Source organism: Nothoprocta perdicaria, unplaced genomic scaffold, assembly GCF_003342845.1.
Source record: "Nothoprocta perdicaria isolate Ctin4 unplaced genomic scaffold, notPer1 scaffold_35, whole genome shotgun sequence".
In the NCBI taxonomy this organism is placed as follows: domain Eukaryota; kingdom Metazoa; phylum Chordata; class Aves; order Tinamiformes; family Tinamidae; genus Nothoprocta; species Nothoprocta perdicaria.
This window is the reverse complement of record NW_020455588.1, coordinates 3,200,274-3,207,236: the sequence shown is the minus strand read 5'-3', so window position 1 is coordinate 3,207,236 and position 6,963 is coordinate 3,200,274.

The window sequence follows — 6,963 nt, the reverse complement described above, 5'->3', positions numbered from 1 at the left end:
GGTGGACAAGTAGCGGACTTGACATATGTGACAGAGTCCTGAGTATGAAAGACTTATAGGCTGACTAGATGGAATTAAGATATAGTCTTGTGTATACTAAGCAACATGCACAGAGCTTGTCAGCTCTAGCAAGCGTGGTGCAGGCAGAAGGAGATCTATGGCAAAGGATCTCAGGATCACTTCATGACAGAGCGCCCACAGGCTGTTTTGATGCATGCTTGCAGCTTTTCGTTGTGCTGCTCATTCTGCCTCAAGTACATGCATTGCATACTTTGCAAATACATTGCACTTAACAGTGAGCCACTGGGACACTGCGCCTCCCAAAATAAAAAAGGCAGGAAAGGATTTATTAAGTGTACTTTAGAAAATATAACTAGCAGCAGTGGAAAAAAAACTAAGGAAAAGAAGTCCAAATATTTCTGCTAAATAGTACTAAAGCTCTCATGGAATAAGTTCTGAAAATGACTCATATGCTGGAGAATTATTCTGTATGTCTTTCCATCAGAGAACTTTTTCTCTTTTTGTTCACATATAGATGAATTCTAAATATAATATATGTAATTAAAAAAAAAAGTGAATAGAACAGGGATATTTGGAACAAAATGCTAAGGTTGTAATATCTTGCAGTTAGTATATTAGGGGCTTAATACTTATGCAGGGATGAGAAAAGGAAAAAAAATAAAGTGTAAATATGAAAATACAGTGGTGTTAAGATCAACAGAGACTAATTGAGTAGCTGGAATTATTTGGTTAGGAAACTTTAGAAATTGCAGCATTTACCTTTTGACTAGCATAGTCTCCCTGTGGCCAGGCAGAGACCAGAGAAATGGGTCTGTCAGGAGAGGCAGGAGATGTGGGAAGTGAAAAATGTGGGGTAGCTTCTTGTTTAGTGAGGGGATGTGGAAAAAAAAAAAAAAAACTGTGGGAAGAGAGGCTGTAAGTCTGCAAGCCTGTAACTCTGTCCTCAGAGAAGAGCATGGAAGGTTTGCTGGCAGGCATTTAAAATCAGGAGAAAAACAAAAGAATTTCTGATTTCCAGGCAAACTGCACGGGAGAGTAGCTTGCAAAGCCTGAGTCCTTGTAGTCCTGTGGTCAGAAGATGACCTCTGGACAAACAGCACACCAGGAGCAGGACTCTCGGATCTTCTCAAGTGGGGCAGCTGGTTTGGAGACAACTCGTTTTTCTTGGAAAAGCACTTCTTCAGAGACCTCAAACCTCTCTGTATTTCTAGAAGGAGCTTTCATCCTGCCTACTGCAAAGCTCTTCCAGTTGCTAGCTGTGGCTGCAAATCCTGTTCGTTATTCATGGTGTTACTGCTCTGCTTTAAATAAATGCATTTATCTGCCAGCTTGAACTAAACCAGACCAGAACTAAACCTTTCACCCACACTGTTAATTTTATTGCACCGAGGAACTATTTCTTATTTTTGTGTACAGTGGGTGGTGTCTGTGGGGATTCACTGCCTGTTATTTGTGTTGCTATTATAGCTCATGAAGATACATTTGCTGAAGAAGTTATTATGGATGAAAGATTTTGTGTTTACGAATGTTCAACTTATCTTTCCACGTGTGAGGACAGGAGAGTTTATAAACATTGAGACTAATTATTTCAATTCCTGCATTCCCATTTGGTGATTTTACTGTATGGTGAAGCCAGATGAGAACATTTGCCCATGTATTTGCATTCTGCAATGCATTCACCTGCATTCAGCAGTTCTGATGAGCTTGATTTTCAATCATGGATTTCCAAGACATCGTAATTAGATGGTAAGGACTTGGACTAGGATTTTAAACATGATGTTAAAGCTGTTGTTGTTTGGATAGATGGTGTAAGAACTTGAACTGTATATTCAGACTTGAACAAAAAGTCTGAAGACTGTTCAAAGACTTGAACTCAAAAGAGTTGCTTTTGAGTACTAAGGAACAAATTATCGTGACCTTGATATTTAATGTAGGAGAAATGTAAATGGCATGCTCTTGAACTTGGGACTCACTGTGTCTTCAGAATTTGCTTCTGCTCAGCACATTTCCGACTCTGGCTCAAATAAGTTACCATCACTGCTGTGTGATAGCAGCAGTGGAAATGAAGCATTTTCAAAGTGCCGTGTTCCCCTGCCTTGGCACATCTTCCGCTCCAGCCCAGAGCCCAGATCACAGCCTCATTGCCCTGTGTACGTGGCCAAGGCAGGACGAGGGCTTGCAGAGCCCGTTTCACTGAGGCAGTGCGTGACGCACGGTCAGATGCGGCGATGCAATCTGCAAGGAGCGTTTGGGTCTCGCCGTGATCCTGAGTTATAGTTCTGATGATATTGCTGCTGCTACAAAAGAAGAAGAGATGTACTTTTTTTTTTTTTACAGAAATAGGCCAGGAAATTTCTTTAGCTTGCAGGAAAGCACAGGAGAAATAGATGTCTTCTCAGAAGAAATAATTTCTCAAAAGGCATCTGGAACGAGGAACGGTGCATATAGAAAAGGACAGCTCAATATATTTGAAACAATATATGTTTAATCTAATTGTGGGTTATAGAACTGGAGGATGAGCAGTCCAATATTTATTTATTGTGTTTTCCACAACACTTTAACAGTTTCATGAGATTCTCCCCTCCGTAATTAAAATGAAGGAAGATACATTTATTTAGTATGGGGATTCAATGTCTAAAATTTTCCCAAGGGCAGAGCATCTAAGTCATGACTTAAAATACAGACCAATGGCTCACTTCCCCTTTGTAAAGGCACTAAAGACATGAGAAGAGCATCTATGGGTTTTTTTTCCATAATAGCTTAGTGTTTGCTGGTAGATACATGATCTATATTAGTCATGCTAGCTGGATAATTTCTCCTAAAACATGACTGAAATACTCGCACTGAAGTCAGTGATTTTTTTTCCCCCATGGTAAATATCTTCTTTTGCATTCTGAGAATGCAAGCACATAGATAGCTGACAAATCTGATATTTTTTATATTTATTGGATATAACTGGTTTGCTATCTCTATAATCTTTCACGCACACACATGCACAGATGTCTTTATCTCCTCCTGTAGTTCCTGAACACTACTATCACTGAATTCTACCCCAAGTGGCTATGGCAGGTTCACCCATGACACTTGAAAGAGAAAGCCAGCAATTTCAAAACCGTATCACCTCTTCAGAAGGAAAAAGAGCCACTGCATATTTGACTCTCTGTTCACTTCTTAATCTCTCTGTAAATAAATAAGTGCTTATAACTGAACCCATGGTTTTAGAAACATTGGTATTTTCCTCTATAGGGCCAGTGGGATCTTGGCAGTACTTTAGACTTCTCCCTTCCTTCCTTTTGGCTAGTCAAGCAGTGACAACGGAGCCTAACAGATTACATCAACCCATTTGTTTCCATTCTCTAGTGAACACTAAATATTCACCATGATTCCTTGCCCTGTGTGGGATTTCTGAGGGGTTTCACTTTTGAATGTTAGTAGGCACAAGGACGACTTACTTTTGAAGATGAGTTTTGCATTAGTTATGGTGGAGCCAAGCTACTCAGAGCAGAAGAAGGCATAAAGCCTACGAACTTTTCCATGTTTAGTACAGCACAGCAGGGATGTGTCTCAGGTGTTGGTGGGCAGGTGCAATGTGATTGCAATAACATGAGCCCTGGTGCAAAACGGAAGCGTTTGCTGAGGTGGGATGGGCAAAAATAGCCTGAGGTCTTGGAAATGTTTCTCAGAGATCCTTTTGGAAAAACTGCACACCAAACGCCATACAGCCTGCTTTTCTGTGGGAACTGACAGAATTGGAGAGAAAGAGAAATTAAGAATTCATTGGAGGGGAAAAAAAGGTTTTGTTTTCGCATCAGTCTTGAAAAGAACCAGACAAATGGAAGTTCACAAAAACACACTAGTAGAACAGTGGGGATTATGTGTCTTTATCTGGTGTCAGCTGGCCACAAAGTTCTAATAATTTCTGGCGTCTTGCAAATCATGGGCCGTTCTGTGAAAGCTGAGGCACAAATGGAAACATGGACAGTCCCCTCTGAATGGCAAGTGCACATCATTGAGCAGCGGTGGTCAGAGCTGAAATAACTCAAACAGCCCATTAACAGTGGCCGTGCTGAGGGATAAGTCAGGGGCTGGCAACAAAATCGCTTAAGCTCTCTGCCAAGATGCCAGATGCTGCTGTTGCAAAATAAAAATAAAAAGTTATTTGCCAGAATTGGTATCCAAGCTTCATGTCTGCCTTCCAAAGAAGAGAGTGGAAAAACAACACAACAAAAAAATATCTTCGGTACTGAGCACTTACAGATCTATTTTTAAAAAATATATGTAAACCATACATTTTCAATATTATTGAAAAGTGCTGTGTTATTAACTGCTAAGGCAAGTGGGAAGAAATACCTCATCTATGCATTTATAAGGCTTTTGAGACTGAATAATAGTTTCCTTGATGCTACAGGTCTTTTCCTTCTCTGATTTCTTTTCTTTTCTTTTCTTTTCTTTTCTTTTCTTTTCTTTTCTTTTCTTTTCTTTTCTTTTCTTTTCTTTTCTTTTCTTTTCTTTTCTTTTCTNTTTCTTTTCTTTTCTTTTCTTTTCTTTTCTTTTCTTTTCTTTTCTTTTCTTTTCTTTTCTTTTCTTTTCTTTTCTTTTCTTTTCTTTTCTTTTCTAGATTTTTGTAGATTTGTAGCTGAAAATGGAATTTCTAGCTCTATGTCTAGTATGGAATGAAAAGGTTGTCTTGAGAGTTTAACAAGTGGGTGTAATGATGACCTGGAATTTCTGTAACATAAAGCACTTAGCTTTATGTTCCCTCATCTGAATGTTAAGGGAAGAGGCTGAAATTTTCGTAGCAATATCCACAAAGGAATTTCTGTCAGTGTAGTTCTTGCAGCTCAAGGGTGTCAATTTCTTGAGAAAATGATCAGGATTGCAAGACCAAACTGCAGCACTTCCTGCTCTGAATAGATGTACCTCCAGCAGCAGACTTAAAAGCCTGTCCATAACTTCTGAACCAAAGTTGCTGGTTTCCACATAAATATTTCGGCTGGGCTCTGCACCATGTCAGCAGGTGTTCGTGCTTAGCACCTGTGTGCACCTGAAGCCTGGGGAGCTGCTGAAGCCCAGCAAAAAGGAGAAAAGAACAATGGGGAATGTGTTGCACTGCCCACAAATGAACATAGAGGGCCTGGGGAGGAAGAAAGGTTACTGCCTTCTCTTGGTGAGCGTGTCTCAGTCTTTGGTTCTGGGCAAGCTAAGAAGAAATTGGGAGAGAGAAACAAACACAGTATGTCCATGCATATTGCTTATGTGTTTGCTCTTTACGTGCTTTGGAGGGAGTGTGGAGGATGGAGCCAGCCTCTTTTCAGTGGCGGCCACTGACAGAACTAGAGGAAACGGCCACAAGCTGAGGCACCAAAGTTCCACAGGAACTGAAGGAAAAATTTCTTAACAGTGAGGGTGCCAGAGCCCCGGAACAGGCTGCCCAGAGAGGCTGTGGAGTCTCCTCTGGAGATATTCAAAACCCTCTTGGACATAGCCCTGTGCCATGTGCTTTAGGTGTCCCTGCTGGGGCAGTGGAGTTGGACTACATGGGCTCTAGAGCTCCCTTCCAATTTTAAGGATTCTGTGATTCTATAGCTACTTACTTTCTTCCTACCGCTCTGTTATTTAAGAGAGAAATTAATCTCTGTATCAGCATTTGCAAACAAAGCGCATATATCTCTGTGTATCAGGTAGAAAATGCACTTGGTTTCTACATATGTTTCCAGCTATAGATTATATAACGGCAAACAGGAGAAAGATTTAAAATATCTTATGAAAAGAATTTTAAGTTAGCATAATTAATTTTATCACATATTCACAAATTTCATTTGCACAGTAGATTTAGATGTCTGTAATGCAGACAGAATATGAATGAATCTTCTTCTTCTTCTTTCCTGTCCTCCTCAACAGCTGTTTTGTATCCCATCCAAAGACAGTGAATCATCAAGCTATTATCAAAGTCAGTGTCAAGGTAAGTGTGGTATGGAAGAAAAGCTATTTTATGGTGCTTCAGGAATGCACAATGCAGCCAAATATAAAAAAGAAAAAAGAAAAAGAGAGAGAAAAAAAGAAAAAGAAAAAACAGAACAGAAAACAAAACAAAAAAAAAAAAGAAGAAAACAGAAATGTAGTTAGGACACTGCATAATACATTATAACGCAAGCATCTGTATTTATTCTGCATGCGAAAAGATGAAAAGTGCTACTTGCAGGTCTTTTTCTCTGTAAAAAATAACAATACCAAAACAGCCTACTTTTCCCACTCCAATTGCAAACTGATAATGGCTGCTTTTGGTTCAGTTTTAGCTGTTTTCAGGAAAGTCTGTTGTAGACAGTCTTCTCAGAAAGACAGGATGTTGTTCGTCTTTTGAAGGAGAGTGAGCAAATTAGCACCTTGACATTTTGAACAAAACAGTAGGCCTATGCCAATTTGCACAAAAAGGGCTCTAAAGTGCAGACTACACCTGAATCTGTTCTTTTGACATCAGTCAACATATAGAGAAACAAGAAAGCTAACTGCAAAAAGGAGTGTTTTAAATGGGCATTGGATATTTTTTTTGAAGCAAATAGAAAAAGTTTAAAATGTCAAACTCATCTCTGCTCTGTGGAGACGTGGAAACTCTGCTGAATTCTGTTTCTTCCACAGGATGAGTTCAACCACCAAGTTTTGAGGAGCTTGGGAAAATATAGGCAAAGCTTGTCTCCAAATCCACAGGCCCCAGTCCTTCAACAGCTTTGGTTATTGCTACCTCCTAGTATTATCATTGCTGTATACAACTATTTATCAGAAAAATACCCCATGTAATATTGTATTTCAAACCCAACCTTTTATAAGTTAACAGCATTCTTTTGAGTCTGTTTTCATTGTTATGATGAAGTTCACAAGACATGGTACTATCATGGTGGTAATAATTGCATACCTCAGTCGTATAGTGATTTTGCTTTTAATTGC